The sequence below is a fragment of the Leuciscus leuciscus genome, assembly GCF_965113295.1.
Source record: "Leuciscus leuciscus genome assembly, chromosome: 13".
NCBI lineage: Eukaryota > Metazoa > Chordata > Actinopteri > Cypriniformes > Leuciscidae > Leuciscus > Leuciscus leuciscus.
Genome location: NC_138737.1, coordinates 11,558,463 through 11,573,706, shown reverse-complemented (window position 1 = coordinate 11,573,706; position 15,244 = coordinate 11,558,463). Strand labels below are relative to the sequence as shown.

At 39.4% G+C, this 15,244-nt stretch overlaps 1 protein-coding gene across 1 annotated transcript in view; it reads left to right on the top strand.

Moving 5' to 3' along the window:
- Nucleotides 1–15,244, top strand: part of trabd2b (TraB domain containing 2B) — a 56,798-nt gene that overhangs the window by 5,833 nt on the left and 35,721 nt on the right. The gene's annotated exons all lie outside the window — the stretch shown is intronic.

Genomic DNA, 15,244 nt, shown 5'->3' with positions numbered 1-15,244 from the left:
CCTTAGGTTAAAGCAGTTAGCCTGACCTTTTACCTCTCTGTTCGCTGGGAATCGTCGCCAAGAGCTCAGGAAGTGCTTTGAGCTTGAAAGGTGCTACAGAAAAACAGGTCCCATCTCAGTGCTGATGTGGTTCCTTGGGGGATAATGGGGTGTGATGCCTGGAGGATAGAGCGGTTTGCCTGGCCTGGCACAGATCCATGTCTGGCTCTCGGATAGAGTGCAGGGGGGAGTTGAAGAGCATTGGGGAGGGTTTGGCTTTCTCCTTGAAGCAGGAGTGGTGAGTTTCAAAGGCTGCATGGAGCGCATGGTTCATCTCTAGCTTCGCAAACATGGATGAACACAGACAGCTGGGCATGACAGGAAGCAACACACACTTACTTAAAGCTTAAAGCATGCAGAATACACCAGGCAATAGCAGAACACGGTGTCCATAGGGGTGGAGGACAAGCTGTTTATCTCTTGTTTCGTGAGAAAAGCTCCCATAATGCATCACTGGAATGAATGCCTCATGCCTATGCTAAAGCAATGTATGCATGTGCTTAGAAGACAAAAAATGTACATGAAACATCATATATGTGCCAATCTCGTCAGGGCTGAGGTCAAAAGTCACGGCCTTGCTGACGATGCAGACAACCCCATGTATACTAGAGTCTCTGTGTGATTCTGACCAGCAGAAAGGGGAAAGTTACAAGGCTATTTCAGGCTCTGCGTAAGGAGTGAAAACCCCACTGCAAACTTAGACTAACAGTATAAAGTTGTTGGATCTCACACTTTAGCAGAAGCCACATCTGTTTTCAGCTGTGAAGAAGTGCTAAAGTGTTGATGGACCGTGGAGGGATATAGTCTGTTAAAATGGGATTAACAGAAATATATAGGTTGAATACAGCAGAAATGTTTGTACACTCACTGTGAAATTGTCATGATCTTTTCACCATATTATTATACAGCAATTAATTCCCGTCCACTAATTTGTTTGTATCACTGCTTCTCTGTGTTTGCTACAGAGAATTCAAACTGTATAAGCTAAAGTATTTTTGTTGGCGGCGCAAAAATAAACATGGCCAGCCATATTGTGAATGAAATGTCAGTTACCTTGTATTAATTTGTTCAAAAACTTGTTCTTGTTCAAACGTTTGGTGTTAGTAAGATTTTTATAAAAAATAAATTAATACTTTTATTCAGCAAGGCGGCATTATAAAAGATTGTGTGATACTGAAGACTGGAGTAATGGCTGCTGAATATATATATATATATATTTTTTTTATATATTCAAATAAATATATTCAAATAGCTATTTTAAATTGTAATATTCACAATATTATGTTTTCCCTGCATTTTAATCAAAGAAATACAGCCTTGAATAGACTTCTTTTAAACTAGCAACTTAAAAATGAAGAACATCATAAGCAAGCACCCGAATCACAGCCATTCAGTGCACAATTGCACTCTTGCTTGTATTCTTACTGCTTAATTAGAAATGTTATTAGGAATGACACCATGATGGAAAATGTGTGTAAAATTTCCATCATAAATTTTGCAAATGGTCAACTGGCTATTCAAAAGAGTTTATAATCAGCATTGTGCTACAAATATTTACTCAATACTCCATGCTGTAATCATCTGATGGACTTCGGATAAATAATGCATATTTAAATGATAGAATTAAGGAGAATCTGACTTTTGCTGCATTTAAATATTTACATTCCAGGTCTCATGTGTAAGAACTGGGCGCTATGATCTGCTGGCATGAGCAACGGCGTGATGGAAAAAGCAGCCACCTCTCTGCTCCTGCTGGATAACCTCCTAGCCCAAAATATTCTCCTTGCCTCTCTCTTTTTTTTCCTCGTCCTCTTCGTGGAGGCATTTTGCACACCTCTGTGACACTCTACCTGCAAAGAGTGGAATTTTTATGTCAGCATAATGGAATTAGAATAAATGGAGAATTAGAATATCAGAACATGGGAATGTGAACACATGAGCTTCAGTCTGGTGGAAGCAAAGATGTTATCATCAAATTCTTTCCTCATTGTTTCAAGATGGTATTGGAGCTTGGTGTTTTCATGTGGCTGATTGGCTGATGTTTAAGCATGTCTTTAAATATTACCCAAGATTCTGGCACTCTCTATTTCATAAATAGTTTTGACTCAGGAATGACCTCTGTTTGTATATCCACGACTTAATTTTCTCAATTACCCATCATGCTCTTAAAGAAATGCAATTTCCATTTGGAGGATGTCCACTAGGGGACTTTACCTAGTGAGCTTTCAATGATATCAAGAGCAAATGTGCATAGAAGTGGCACCAAAGCCAAATCAGGCAATCTGCGGGGCCTGTGAGCGTACACGCGGCAGTCAAACCGCTGGCCTAATTACTTAATTGGCCTTTCTAATGACTAAATTGTCCCCTGCTGTCCAGGACCACTTAAACAATTATGTATTGGCCTGAAAAGTAGGCTTGCTGTGGAAATCACTGAAGTGGAAAAGCCAAGCCATGGATACCGTGAATGTTTACTTTCATCAAATAGGAGGTAGTTACCTACATCAAAGTGCCATCTTTCCCCAAAGTGTGGCACACACACAGCGACTGAGCAGTGGTCAGCAAGGCCAACTCTGTGTCTGTGCTGAGGGTGCGCCCTTCCTCGCAGAGGTAATTATCCATGAAGTACACACTGGAGTTTGTGTCCCACAAACATCCTGTCCTGTGGCTTTTTCTGCTTTCTGTCAAGTTGAAAATAGAAGCGGATAATGTTAATGCGTAAAATGAATTTGGACTCAATAGCAAAAGATGTGTGTCTGCGAGTGTATACTACAGTTCATACGTTTCGTTTTGGTAAGATTGCTATTATGTGCTTGATAGAAGTCTATTAAAGTGGTCATGAATTGAGAAATCAAATTTCCTTTCCTCGACATATACGGTCATTGTGCTATAAAAACATCCTGTAAGTTTTAGAACTCAAAACCTAGTCCAAAAACAGCTTTTATTGAATCCAAGCTTAGAAAATGACTTGTTTGGAATTTTGTCACATTGACGTAATAGTGTGACGTAAGACTGCCTCAGCAGAATAAAAACAACGCCTACTTCTACATCATCATATCTTTTGCCCGGCCCACTGGCGCGTTAGTGAGAAAGAGAGAGAAAAGAGGTACAGAATCCTAATGCAAAGAAAGTGGTTTTATATTTTCAACTATGTGAATGTCTCAGTAGAGCTTTGTTTGTTTGTTTAGTACATTTCACTGTGATTCTTAGGTAAATCAGTTGCAATTTCGGCGCAAGCTTTGCAAACAGACTTTCACTGTAAGAAATGGACCTGACAGTAATGTCACAATATATAAGTAACCATGTTCATTCCATTGCCTGATCTGTGATCAGTGATTTCTGATATTTAATGATTCATGCAGTCAGACGTTCTTTGTATCAAAATCAGTTGATTGCTGTTAATGCATCAGTAAATCAATCTATTGTTAGTGATCCATGAAACATCTCAATGACTGAATGAATGGCCTGAATGAAAGTCTGTTGTGCTACAGTATTCCAGCGCTAATGAATTCTGCACATTGGGGATAGATCGTGCTATGAGCTCCCAACAGCTGGGAATGCACAAGACAGAGTGCTATTCCACACAACTGTGATCCCAGTGCCAAGATCCACCTTTCTTTTCCTTTCTCTTCATCATCTTCACTGCATTCCTCCTTGAGAATGGAACAGTAATTTCATCTTTGCTCTAATGGCCTAACGTCACGCAAAAGGTCGCCCACCGGCTGTCTTACCTATCAGTGAGAACAAGGTCTATTTTATTAAAAAAAAACACACAAATACAACCAATGGGTGTAACAGAGTTAAATCAGATAACACACTACAAACACCCTTCAAACGGTCAACAGGTTTGGAGAGTGTTCCCTCTTCATAGGAAAGATTTCTGAGGCGACTGACCACAAACATGGCACCCTTTCAGAAATATGAGGAAACTTTCCAGCAGTGCTTTTGTTAGTGGAACAAAGAAGATTGAAATGAGACATTTTTGTCATGTACACACACAGACACAAAACTAGAGGAAATCCACTTGTGTGGTCGACTTCATTACATTTGAAAGTACATGAACTGAAAGACACTAAATGAGAAATTGAACATTACTTTATACAAAATTCAGCTTTGCCATCACAGGTATATATTACATTTTAAAATATATTCACATAGAAAACAGCTACTTTTTCTATGCAAATTTTCATCAGGATTGGTATGCATAGGTGACTTCTTTAACATTAAACGGTAGTGTGTATGTGCATGTTATATATATATATATTGTCACATTTCAACCTCATCCAATAAATCTTAATAGATAAAATACATTATTTGAATATAATATATAATTATTATTGAATATAATAATGTTAAGTTCAGAATATTCAGTTTCAGGAATCTGTCATCACAGAAGGTAAATGTATTTTGAAAACTCTTTAATCCAGAGACCCTCCATGCTTGGTTCTATGGTCTTTTTCTGAATCTTATCAGGTTCACAGCACACACAGGCAGCCTCTTGTTGACCTCTGCTCTAACACGATCCATACTCTCCCTAAACACTCCTCTGGGTCCTGCCCGTACATGTCAGCACAAACCCCACGAGATGAGTAAAGATGGGAATAGGGCTACTTCTGTGACCCCTGGACAAGCAGGCACGTGCATGCAGAGAATCATTGCCCTAATCACAATATTCATTTTCCTTATGGACAGTTTTGAACCATACAGCTTCTGTCAGGCTGCTATTGTTTGAACAGATGCTGCTAGCCACTGACTAAAACATCTCTCTTCTTCTTTTATCATTTCCACCTCCGCCTCAGACAAAGTTTTCATAGCTCGCCCCCACCGGGTCGGGACTGATGTGAATAGTGCCCGCTGGATCGTTAGAAATGCGGCTCCTCTCGTAAAGTTTTACAGGCGTGCACATAAATCCTCTGATTCCCTGTCAACCTCTTCCCCTCAAAACCTCACTTTGTCACTGTAACCTCTGCAGGCTCAGAGTCTGAACAACCCCTGATCTTCAGCGCCTGAGGGGTGCAGACAGGCTTCAGTGATATTAACAAGGTCTCATACTCAGATGCAAAGTTATTACCATTCTGCTCTTGAGAGAGGCATGATGGGAAAGATTGTATATCATTCCATTCATTTTTTTATGAGATCAGAATGAGATCAGGCAAATTCAGTCCCAATTCATCAATAAAACAGGGATGTGATGCAGTGCTCACTGTTCGTGGCTTTTTATATATAGCTACATGGGGTAGCAAGTACAGCAAGTACCCCCCCCCCCAGTCCATCTAAGACGACAGCAGATAGGTTCAGATTAGCACAATATTAGGTTTCTGCACTGCGCTAATACTGGTTTAGAGCCAGTGACATCAAAGGGGAAACAGTGACACATATCTGTTACTGACAGATCATCACCCAGTCTCATTTTATCCTCTCTCCTTTATTCTTAAATATTATAAACCCATCCCTGCTCTCACTTTCACCCCTACATAACCTCATTTAGTGCTTATAATGCTTCCTACAAAGCATTCAAAATGTAATTCTGTCTTCATGTAAAGTACCTGTCAAAAGTTTAGAAACATAATACATTTTTTACGTTTTTAAAAGTAGTCTCTTATGCTCAACAAGGCTGCATTTATTGAATCAAAAATACAGTAAAAATATTATTACAAGTTTTCTATTTGAATATATTTTAAATGCAATTTGTTTCCTGCATGGAAAACATGTAAATTGCATTTTTGGACATTGATATAGCCATTGACATTTATAAACCTTAGATTTTAATTTTAAAAGTTAGTCATTTTCCTTTGCCTACATTCCTTACAGTGCACAAAACTGTCCAACCTTCAGGCTGTCCTTGAGTTAAATACTTGAGTGCTTTTACAATCTTTTTTTCCAGAAACAATATACTTTTGATTCAGCCTACAGAGGGATTCTGGTTAGCCACTCAATGTTGCATTGTTTAAGTCTCGTTGTAGAGTTGGGACATGGTGTTGTTTTCTATCACGGTTGTCTGCTGGTTGAACTTTCAACATTCGGATGTTCTTGTTTTGCACATGTAATAACAGACTGATTGAAAGAATTGATGTTTTGTCTTTTTCCCTATTTATGGCCAAGAAAAGTGATGTTTTGGCATATCGTTCTTCTCATCTTCTCTGTTTTTCCTCCGCCTCAGATCTCGCTCAATTTCACCTGCCATTTAATGTTCCGATTCCTGTTCTCCACCTCTCTCCTTTCTCAGCTTTCCCTCTGCACCCACTGGAACAGCTTATATGTAATATCAAACATATGGCAACGTTTATAGAAGGCAAATGAGTTGAGAAATCAAATTTGCTTAACGATTCCAGCTTTGGTTCCTCAGGAACCAGTTACCATGGGAGATGATGATGGGCATCTGAAATTACACCCTCCAGACAGAAAAACAGGAAGACAGGAGGAGAGAGAGAACGAGTGAGAGAAATCTCAGGTTTTCGGAGTCACAGTGAGAGAGGACAAGTTTTTTTTGTGCCTCTTGTGCACTACCGACTGAGGCGAGACCTTAAAAAAAGTAAAATAATAATAATAATATTTAAATACTACTAGTACAAGTTAAAAAATAAAAACTGAAACATTGAAAAAATAAAAGCAAATTCCAAATATTAATGAATACTTTAACGGTATATAAATGATCCTAAAACAACACGAAAGAAAGAAAGAAAGAAAGAAAGAAAGAAAGAAAGAAAGAAAGAAAGAAAGAAAGAAAGAAAGAAAAAAAAGGAAAACACTTCTTAATACACCATGATTTTATAAATACAGCTTAATTGTGTTTATAACTTTTAAATGGATATTTAAAGCAATGTCAGCGATGAATGAAAATGAGAAAAAAGCATAACGATTGGGAACGGGAATAATACGGTACCATCTCACATTCTTTCTTCTGAGAGCTGGACACCGAGAAAGAGAGAAAGGGGGGTTCGGGTGGGAGTGAACACGCAGGCCTATTCAGATAGCATAGTTTGGTTTGGCAGCGAAAAGCCTGTGTGTAAGCAGTCTGGGTAATTGGTTTCTGATGCCCTTGTCAGTTTTCGGCCAGACCACCTGCCCAAGGGAGGAGGTTGAGTGAGCGAGAGAAAAAGAGACTTGCACTACAGCATCTCTATCCCACCCATCAAGCTCTTAACTCCTCCCTGACTTTCCAAAATGCCCTCAGTTCAGCCCGCACTGCTACACTGGATCATTCACAGGGCCCATGTGCAGTGTATTTGATTATGATGATGGTCAGATGGGCATCGCAGTATGAGAACAGCTCCTGCGAGGCTTGATCGTCCCCCAAGCAGGGTGCCAGCGGATATGTGCACCACAAGGCAACTGTACAGAACCTCTAATGTGAAAAATATGGCTTCAGGCACTCGTCCGTGCCAGAGAGCGCTTTTCCGTGGCTTGCCATGATATTCGATCGACATGCATTAGCAAATCCTTTTGCTTTCAAACGCATAAATCACGTTTCTCAGTTCCGGCTCTCATAGGTAACAGTCATAACAGCCATTTCTCTGTGTTTTAAGCAAAAAAAAAGCTGCATGAGAGACTTTATCTGCCGTGTCTGAGCGGCTTTGAGCACCGGTCTATAGAGACCGCATGCTGTTGGCGTGCCAAAAGCTAAGGGAGATGGAGAAAATAAATGATTGAGAGAATAACGGACACCTTCCAGACGTAGCTCAGCTATTATGCCGGCCAACTCAAGCACATGGCTGCGGTGTGAATGGCTTTTTAATGCCTGCTAACAGGAGAGGCATTTAGCACGATGGAGAACTGGAGATGGGAAGAGAGTGTCGACAGAGCGGGGAAGGGTCTTTCCAACCATCCATGACTGAGCCGAACACGTCATCTTTCCTTGGTGTCCACTAATCCTGAATTTTACCACCATCAACGCTTGTTGGATTCAGTTAGGTCTACACATAAAGGCAGCCAAAAATGACTTGAAAGGTTTAAAAAACATCTTGGAGAGGTTCAATTAATGGTATAATGTGTTTTTGCTGGAATAATGCTGAGAGAAATTAGCTGAGAGTTTAAAAACACGAGTGTGGAGAAGTATTGGGACATTGTTGTGATTCCTGGGAGTCTGTTATTACAGCACCACGTCTGGCCCACCAGCTGAAGCAATTACAGATATTCAGGCTTTTCTGCCCAAGATTTACATATTTCAGCACCTTTTACTTCAGCCCTGAGATGACCTCTGTGTATCCACAGCTTTGAATGGCATTTATACCACTCAGCATGCACAAATGTTTCCCGTGTTTGTATATCTGTGTGCTTAAGACACTCTCTGTGTCAGCTGGCCTGTATACAGCCACGACTGCTGTAAATTCCCCTGCAAATTCCTAAAAACAGGTCAGAGGAGGGTGAAACAGGTCACTACGGAGAAGATAAGGTATACGATTGACTACACTTTGGAGAGGAGAAGTTAAAGGAATGTTCTTGGTTCAAAATAAGCGAATCTCTATCAACAGCATTGCTGTCATGCTGTCGACTAACACAAAAAATGATTTGGACCCGTCCCTCAGTAACTAAAAATAATTTTACGGTACTCACAATAGAAGTCTAAGGTGGAAGGCTTTCCGCTAGGATAAATGTTAGAAAATACTCTAAAGTAAAGCCCCAAAACAAACATTATGTGTGTTAATGAGTAAAAATTGTACATTAGGGTACTAATATGCACCCTTAAAGTGTAGTTAAATTATAAAGGTGTACCTCTTGAGGGTGCTGCCCCAATGACAAACTGCTGTAGCCTTAAAAGTAAAAGTTTTGCACATGGTTTTTGGATACTACACAAGGAAAGGAATTCCATTGTATATAAATTACTGTAAACATCACTGTTATAAACTAAAATGTTTTTTTTTTGTGGTAATTGACAACGTATCACAGGTGCTACTGATAGCTTGTGCTATTGCTTGAGTATTTTGAACACAAAATGTTCCTTTAAATATCACTGGATAAGTTCCAGCTCTAAAATCTGATTGATTGAGCCATGTGGATGTGTATTAGCCAAATAACAAACACCTTTTCAGTTCAAGGTATACACTTTATCAGGTATACCCATGGTGTTTCTAGTTTAGTTGTAGTCTTAAAAGCAGAGCCTTTCTTCAGTGGGCTCAGGAAACTAAGAAAGGGGTTAAAATGTACGAAAGGGTTAAAAAGAGACCTATATACCAGGGGGTTTCTATGCATGTGTGAGCATTCTCTCCTATAATGTCTTTACCGGCCAAATGCGGACCCCCTCCCACCTTGCGTTCTACAGAAGCCGTGACCCCGCTGTGTAGAGGTCGAGTGTGACAGCGCTCCGTATATTGCGAGAAAAGCACACATGAGCTTGTTAACTTACCAAGCCACATGGCCCCCTGCCGCTCACTCTATTTGGAGTGCCATCCGTCTCGGGGGGTGAACGAGCCCCGTTACAGCATTACAAAGCAGCAACGTTTCCCCCCCCACCCTTAGAGCTGTCCAAGGTGAAACAGCCATCCATCAACCTGTAGAATAGAGGCCTGCAGGGGCCCCTCTCGAACCTGCCATGGGCCCTGGCCAAACTCAGGAGGAAACATCCCTCTCCAAACAAGCCCTTCAAGAGGCACCCTGCCCCAAAGGAGAGAGACAAAGAGGGATGAAAGAGATGCAAGGAGTCATTTGAAACACATTATCCATGGAGGAAAAGTAGGAGCTAATGATTTTCCTCTGAGGGTGAACGGGAGATGGTTAGAGCGAGAGAAAAAGAGCACCTTTAGCCGACTGGTCTCTGTAGGACACGTTGCATCCAAGGAAAACGTTCTTGCCTTTTTTGTTTTTTATGGTGAAAAAATGTTTAATGTGGTGATAGACATCATCAGGATGATCTGATTCTGCATTGAGGCTCTGTCATTATTGGCTGAGTGTGTGATCTGGGTCAGTTTTAAGGCTGATGTTACTGTGGATTTAATGACTCACAGGGATCTTTTGGTTTAGTCTTAAGTCTCAGAACTCCTAAACACAAATAAATACTCATTATCAGCTCCATTCCCTTAGGATTTAGTTTCAAAGAGTGAAAATTAAAGTAGTGATGCCCTGATATTAAACTTCTGGTTGAAACAATAAGTCAAAATAAATAGACAAGATTAAAATTCTATACTATTTTGTCTAAATAAATTAAATTTGAAACACACAATTTTTTTTTTAAATGCTACATGTGAGTTTATGCATCACAAAATTGTAATATACAGTATAAAAATAGATATTCTACTGAGATTTGCTAAATAATACATTTAAAAGTGGTATTTAAATATAAGTTAAAAAAAATTAAGTCAGTGTTAGATAATGGCAAAGGTAATCTAAATTTTTTAAATAGGAGAAATGAGCATGCACATTTAAATAACAATAAATAAAACAATCTCTAATATCATCCGATAACGAATACTGTTGGAACTGCTAAATTCTTTTTTTTTTTTATGAATTGCTCACTTTTTTTAAATCCTCAGAGTTAAAGCAATTAAAAAAGTTTAAAAATACAGATAAAATAATAAAATTATGAGAAAAAAAGAATATATATATTCTAAGCCTTTCAGACTTTCCCATAATCCTCCTCTCTCACTCTCTGTCTGTGAATGGGAGAGGAGTGGAGGGGAAAAGGTCTTCTGAAAGTTGATCCAAACCGCCTGTTAATCAGGATGCCAAGCCTAACAGGCACTGACAGCCTTACAGAATGCCTGTATGTGTGTTTTGAAATGGCAGGCTGCCCCGTCAAATCTCCATTTGTTTTTTTCCCCCTCACATTTACTCAAACCACTGTTTGAACTGGTGATCCATGTGTATCTATTGGCTTATTGTCTACAGCAGATAATGTATCGTTGTATCGTATTATGGGAATAGATAACCTCCACTTGTACATGGGAAAACGGTTTACAGTCCAGCATTGACATACATTACACATGCTCTGATTCCAAACCCCTCGATTCACTTTCACTCACGGATGAGAAGCAGATGAGAGCGGGTGAAAATGGAGAGAGAAAGGAAGAGAGAGAGACAGGGAGAGATAAAGGTAAGGGAGGTCAGAGCGGGGTTTAGGAAACAGACAGTCACCCCCGGATGAAAGGAATCCACAATCCTCTTCAATGATAACCATGTGTCCCCGGTCCCTGCTCTGGTCGGAGGAAGAAACACATCAGTGCTGACCAAAACCAAAACCAAGTGAGCTGCCTAACTAGACAGCATTTGTAGACATCATTGTTGCTCTACAAGCACGTTACAGTCTGCTAGTCTTCTCTTATTAAAAATAGGAGATTTATATTTTAATTCTATATATACTTTTATGTATTACTTTTGTGTAATACTCTGTGTCTTGTTCTGCACAAATGTTGATCTCATCAGTGTCCTGCAATCTGAACCTCGTAACAAGCATTTTGATACCCTGTGAACACTATATACGCTGTGAAAATAATAAATGGTGTGCTTCTGATGTGAGGGTTGTTGCAAAAGGCAAGCTGCCTAATTACGTTGCCTACTAAAATATATTCCATGGCATACTCTTAGAAGAAAAAGCAATCCTAGAATGTGTTGTGTTGAGCTCAATAAAAAAGAAAATCCAGTATGGCCGATGAGTTGAGAGGAAAAAACAGTTCAGACAATTTGTTTGGTCAATAAAATGGACAATTTATATATTCACCCCACTTCAAATCCCCCCCCAAATACAGTGTGATTCATGAAATGTCCCCTAAATAGATGAGAAACTAAAATCGTATAAGAATTCAAACGTAATGTTATCCTTTATAAAACCCAAGCCCAAACCCGTCTGCCAAACCAGCAGCATATCTCAGCTTTACTGTATATGCCATTAAGCCGTTTGATCCGGTTCTGTGTTCTAGGTGTGTGGGTTCAGTTACCACACTGTGGAAAGCTGTCTTGAGTTTGTTTAAATGTACAGACAGAGAAGTCTAAATGTTCTCTGAAAATGGTGTTCAAGGCTACCTTTGAAGCTGTGCTTTGACTCACGGGCACTGCTGGACTGCCCACAAGCCGGACTTTATTATGTGTGTGTTGTGGTCTGTCTAATTGACACCTATAAATGTCCCCTGCAGCCTTCAGCAGTGTGTGTGTGTGTGTGTGTGCGCTCTGGGTCTGGTGTGACCTGAAATAACCCAAAGAGCTCATCTTCTCTTCTCAAGGATTCTGGTTTCACACTGTTTGTGGGGTGAACAACTCACTGCCTGTAACCTATGTGGAAAGGCCTTGAAAATGAAGCATTTCCTCACACAGCCAAGAGTATGAGTGTGTCTGTGTTTGCGGTGAACTGAGACTTATTTTTGCTGAAATGGTTCTTCTCGTTCTGCCATTCCTATTTTGAATAAATAAAAGGCACTGATGTATGCGCACACAGCGATAAAAATGTGGTTAGTTTGTGTCTAGGAGGCACAGCACACCACACACACACGCCAAAAGATACCAAAACCACAACCACTCATCCGAAGCATCTGTTACTAAATGAAACAAGAGCAGTGGCTCGACTGAAAGATGAGAGCTGCTATCGCTCTCTTCTCAAACACAAAAACAAAAAACACATTCCTCGTAACTTAAGTGCTTCTGACAGAGTTTAATCTGAGATGTCTGTCAAGCATTTTGATAGACATTGGACTTTCGACTCATACAGTTAAAGTCTTGATTCCTGTGTTCTGCCTATTTCTATTTCAATTCTAATATTAATTTCAAAAAACAAAAGGTTCATGAGAAATGACTGGGTCCTGGGGTTTGGGTGAAACTGAGCTTTTTGTCAGAGTCATACACACTGATACACTGTAGATACTCAGGTAGAGGCTTTGCCACTGTCAAAGTCATTCATATTCACTCACTCACTAATAATTGCCTTCAAGTGTTCTTGCTTATGTCAACAGGAAAGGTTCTCATACAAAATTTCAACAAGAGTCAGAACATGTGCATACGCACATGAATTTCACCACAATGTTAAAGATGCTTTCTCTGCAGTCATACCATAAATATTGTCATTGACTTAATGTTTATTCAGAGCCTATCCCAGATTAAGTTATATAAAGCACATACTGTACATACATATAGAGTATAACCTCAAATTGTAAGATTTTAGTGTTTAAGAAAGAAGTATTTTATGCTCCCCAAAGCTGCCATTATTTGATAAAAAATACAAATGTAATATTCTAAAATATTATTACAATTTTAAATAACTTTTATTTTTATTTTAATAGAATAGTTATTTTAGTATATTTTCAAATGTATTTTATTCCTGTGATGGCAAAGCTGAATTTTCAACATACAACAATATATATATATATATATTTTTTTTTAAAGGATACTTTGATGAACAGAAAGTTCAAAAGAACAGCATTTATTTGAAATTGATTTTGTAATATCATAAATATCTTTACCGTCACTTTTGTCACTTTTCAGTCAAATGCATCCTTGCTGAGTAAAAGTATTAATAAAAAATATGAATTACCCCAATCTTTTAATAGTTGTGTGTGCGTGTGTGTGTCTGTGTCTCTCTCTCTCTGTGTGTGTGTGTGTGTGTGTGTGTGTGTGTGTGTGTGTGTGTGTGTGTGTGTATGGTTTGCCTGGACATTTTTTGGTCTCCATGAGAAAAACAGCCTATAATTCATCCTAAGCTATGTTTTTTGAAAATGTAAAAATGCTGAAAGTTTTCTGTGATGGGTAGGTTTAGGGGTAGGCTTAGTGTAAGGGGATAGAATATATAGTTAGTACTTACTATGGAAAGTCTCCATAAAACATGAAAACACAACATGGGCTGTTTACTTCATTTTTAATTAGTCTTTCCATTTGCGCCATCATTTTGTTCATTGGAACACACATGAAAACAAGAGGCGAGATTTATCATGTGAACCAATCATAACCAATCACATCTAATCTTTGCCAATCACATTGCCTCCTCTCACGTGACTTTCCCCCATTTATTCTCAATTACCCCGCACTAAACCCACTGCAAACTTTAGGGGGTCTGTTAAAAGTCAATGGGCTCAAAGGAGGCACGAGAGACGCGGCGTCCCGCAGTAACTTTACCTGCTGGTGTTGCTGTTGGACAGTGTTACTTTAGAAAAAAAGTAGTGATTTAAACACTTTTTAATGTCACATTTTGTAATATTTGCGTTGTTTTATTTTTGTAATAGGGATTATTTTCTCATCCTATTTTTTTAGGATGGAGGAAACGCCCCTGACATACATATACATTTTTATAAACAAGTTTCTGTTTGAAAATGTTTGCACACAGATTTTATGCTTGCATACATCTGTACACACTGTTAGTGAGTGAATGAAATGAACTGTATTTAAGTACAAGACTGATAGAGATAGAGAAAGAGAAAAGGTTAAATGACCTGGGGCATAGCCAAACCAGACAGTGCCTCGAGTCCCACAGAGAGATCTGAACAACAGATAAATGTAGGGTCACAGAACGGCCGATCTGAGTGTGTCAGTCTCAGATATGGCATTTAAAACTGGACTTCAACAAGTCACTTAAAAAATAATTTACTCCAGGCTCATATTGCAAACCGGGAAATTTGATAAACCTTATCATCAGCCAGGCTCATGAATATTAATTACTGTATAGGGGACTTTTCTTTCAGTACTTTTCATAGCATTCATTGCAGCATATCATTATTTGCCCGTAACATTCTCATTTCTATTCCCCCCATGCAGTTATAACGGTTGCTACATCCACTGCATATCCCCTCACACACATGTGCACACCTCACACAGCTGCAAAAGACTCTGCCTGGTCCCCTAAAGACTTAATCAGCACCATCTACCCAGCACAAAGTCCTCGGCTCCCAAACAGAGTGGCCCCATTCAAATTTATGAACAAAAATTAGAGAGGTAAAGTAAGAGAAAGTCAGAGTGAGAGGGAAAGAATAGTAGTTGAGAGTCCAATAAAAGAGCTCCATTGTATGCAGTCCCATGAGGCCTCAGTACAGCCCTAATGTGATGGGAGGCCGTGTTGTCCAGAGCAGGAAAAGGACGACTCATTGAATTAAATCAGCTGAGATCAGCCTGGCGGCACCGCTGGATTTACTGCTCACAGCTGGTCCAGCAGAAAGAACGTTTAGGGCTACCACAAAATTACCCTCTTCCTCACCTGCTCCATCACAACTTATCAAGCTTTATTAACAAGATTGATTCACATTAATGGCACTATGGATGAATCAATCTGTGACTGTTAAAACGTTTTCAAGATTAAAAGGCT